Source organism: Silene latifolia, chromosome 7 (genome assembly GCF_048544455.1).
Source record: "Silene latifolia isolate original U9 population chromosome 7, ASM4854445v1, whole genome shotgun sequence".
NCBI lineage: Eukaryota > Viridiplantae > Streptophyta > Magnoliopsida > Caryophyllales > Caryophyllaceae > Silene > Silene latifolia.
Window position 1 is genome coordinate 26259381 of NC_133532.1, and position 3754 is coordinate 26263134.

The window sequence follows — 3754 nt, forward strand, 5'->3', positions numbered from 1 at the left end:
TCTAGGTCTCTCATGCCGGCATCGGTGGATTTAGGCTGAAAATCCACTACCTTCTCCTTGTTGAAGCTCGAACCCTCTTCAGACCGTCTCAAAAATGAACCATTAATCGTCGTCGGGTCATACTTTGGAACCGGGACTGACCCATCAGCATTTGGGTCTTCCCTCAATAATTTTGGAGTCGTCGTACCCTGAAACAAGTGATCCCTCAAGTTATTAGGCATTGTAGGACGAAAAGGTTCACTATCAGCAGCGTTGTCAGTCGATCGACCATGTATGTCAGTCGATCGACTGACTTCTACAAGAACAATAACTGTTTCACTTCGCGGACTGGTCGATCGACTAGGTATATCAGTCGATCGACTAACATACCTGGCAAACGTCTTTTTCTTGCCATTATTCGTTACAGCCTTCTTCTTACTTGGTTCTGCCTCATCTTTTTCAGTGACATTCTCGACCATAGCGGGCCCATCAAGGGTAGACCCACTCCTCAAAGTAATTGCATTAAGGGTCTCCTTTTGATCAGTCTGGGTTGGTAAATGTCCCGGAGCTCGAGTTGTATTCTTGCTTGCCAATTGAGCAATTTGGCTCTCCAACATTTTCATCCCGACCTCTCTAGCTTGAGACTGTTTTAGCAACAAATTTTTCAACTCATTGAAATCAGAACTTTGGGATTGCTGCTGCTGCTGTGGAACATACGGGGGCTTTTGATATGGCTGCTGCTGCTTATGAGGGGGCACATAATTCTGCTGCTGCTGCTGCTGCTGTGGAGGTGGAGTCGGATTTAAGACATTTTGGCTACTCCACCTCAAGGTCGGATGGACATTCGGCTCAAAATAGGTGTTTGTCTGCCTATAATGTTGAAAAGCAGCACAAGACTCATAGGGAATTTGCAGTTTGTCGAAACATGTCCTTCTCCTCCACATCTCTTGCAGACGAAAGGACCGTCTGAAACAGCATTCACATGATAGATCCCTCCTTTTGAAGCTCCTCCCAACTCGTACTTATCAAATCTCGTCGTAAGAGCCTCTAATGCAGCTACAGAAGGGGATTCAGCACTCCTCCTTTGATTTCCCCTGGAATTCCGATACTCAGCTTTATGGGCGGCCAAATCATCAATAATTTTCCACCCCTTAGTCTCTCCAAAATTTTCCTGGAATCTTCCATTACCTGCCGCATCCAGGATAGCCCTCTGATCGTCATAGAGCCCATTATAAAATTGATTGCATAGGCTCCATTTTTCGAACCCATGGTGCGGAATAGTTCGCACCAACTTCTTGAAACGGACCCATGCCTCATGAAAATTCTCATCAGGACCCTATTTAAAGCTCGTGATCTGAGCTCTAATGGCATTCGTCTTCGAGGCAGAGAAATACTTTTTGTAGAATGCTAGGGCCATCGACTTCCAATCAGTGATTCCGTTAGCAGCTCGATCCAGGTCTCGGTACCACTCCCTTGCAGCATCACGAAGAGAGAATATGAACATAGTCTCCTTCACCTGGTCCTGGGTCACACCGGTTGGTGGGGGTATCGAACAGCAATAGTCAATGAACGTCTCCATATGCTTGGCTGCATCTTCATTTGCAGCTCCCCCGAATTGGTTTCTCTCAACTAAGTTGATATAGGACGGCTTCGACTCGAATTTTCTATCCGTCCCTGGTAATGCGAATCCCTTATAGAGATTCTCAGCTGTCGGCTCAGAGTGACTAGCTATACTTGCTTCTTCAGCCATGTCTGGTGATGTGACGGTCTCAGCTGAAGAAGTGGAAACAAGAGATGAAGGTGGATCCTCCTCAAATAAAGCGTTCTCGTAGTAACTAGAAAGGGTACTCAGCTCTTCCTCTGTCGGCAATACCCTAGATGATCGTCTCAACTCGCGCAAGGTCTTCTCAATCTCAGGATTTAACGATAGTAATTCACCACCCTGTGACCGGCGCATAAGAGGAAACTACAAGAAAAGTATGAGAATAGCTTAAGGAACAGATGTCCCTTAAACTAAGAAAAGAGTAAAAATAAAACAACTAATAATTTTAAACAATTGCCTCCCCGGCAACGGCGCCAAAATTTGATGCCTATCGTTGTGTGCACCAAAAATAATATTTATAATTCCAACTACAACTATAGATAGCGGTAGCAGGGTCGAACCACAGAGAGGCGATGCAATTATTAGTCGTCTGATTTTAGTCTTAAAGTAACAAATGAGTGGGGGTTTGATTTGGATTGGTCTATAACTAATGGCAATAAATGAAAAGTAAACTAAACTAGTAGATGAAAACAGATATTAAAAGGGTGCGAAGATGATCGGTTCACTATAGTTTCGGCGGCAGTATACTAGGTAGGTCTAAAACAATCACGTGAGGCGGGAAAATAAGAAGTCCTCTCGGTCCATTCTTACAGGTAGCATCTTTCGAACTTACTACAGATCCCTAATATCACTAATACTAACTTTCGTTCCAAAAAGTGACTAAAAAGGTCTAAATTAACTTATTTCTCGATCTCATTAATCTAGTCGTCTTAATTAGGTAGGCTATCTCCCTTCCCTATCTTTCGACCTTTATTGGGTCGGTCAATTCCTAAACATTCAACTAGTCGCGTGCACTCGATTCGTCAAATATGGAAATTAAATTAATTAAAACGAAGGCATGGCTCACGAGGCCAGTCGATCGACCAGGGAACCCAGTCGATCGACTGTAGCGCGTTCTAGGTCATACTATTCTAATGCCGCCTACTTCTACAGATTCCCTACATCCTAGCACAAGGTATTTAGCTACTCATACTAGAAATAATAACAGCAATAAACTTAACAATTAAGACATTCGAATTCATACTTAAATTAATTAAACGATCAATTAACATAAAACGACAATTCGGCTTCGGGAGGTCTAACCTAGCAATTCTAAATTATGAGTGAATTAAAGCAATGAAACTGAATATAAGAACAGAAAAGTACCGTGAAAGGAATTGTAGAGAAAAGATCAAAACCGAACGCAAAAAGAACATTATTAATGGAATAATAAACCAAACTAATGATTAGTTGATCCCTTAAGGTTAGACCTCTAGGGTAACACTATTAATTGATTAATTAATTAATTGTATGACGATACAAGTTAATTAATTCCTTAAAATTGAACGAATGATTTTGTGAGTGAGAATACGTATCTTATTATAGTTCGATTAAATAAGATTCGTACTAAGTAATTAAATTGTTTTATTTCTTAGGTTTTATTTATTGTTTATGAAACAATTATTATAAGAATGAATGGTTTATTATAAATACAAGTTGTTGTGATTTATAATTCTATGACCCATTTTAAATAATTGTAATTGTGAATTACTAGTTAATTTGTGTATGTGATTTATTTTGTTTATATAATGATTTTTAATAAGTTAAAAATGTATTATTAAAACAACATGTCTAGTAACATGTCCAATATATCACACTACACAAATTGGACATTTGACAAACTTAAAATGGACCATATTAAGCCTAAGTGTGCCTTGTAAATGGGAGGATAAGGAGATAATTGTGCTTTGTTCTTTTAATTAGTAGAAGGCATAATAATGACCTACTAATCATAGGCTTGCATGCCTACATCTTGAGAAGAACAAATTTGCAAAAGTATTGGGCACCCTTCCCTTGGTCTACCCGGCCACCCCATGCAAAAAGAGGAGAAATTTTTTTCTCCATAATTCATTATTCATTCTTATAAATTATATTGATAATTTTTCACATTCTCTCTAATTGTTGTTGGGAAAA

General features: G+C 39.8%; 1 non-coding gene across 1 annotated transcript; it reads left to right on the forward strand.

Moving 5' to 3' along the window:
• Positions 1-1241: 1241 nt before the first annotated feature.
• On the forward strand, positions 1242-1348 carry LOC141593374 (small nucleolar RNA R71). Its single transcript, XR_012521462.1, has one exon. It is a non-coding gene; the product is annotated as a small nucleolar RNA R71 (small nucleolar RNA).
• Positions 1349-3754: the final 2406 nt, after the last annotated feature.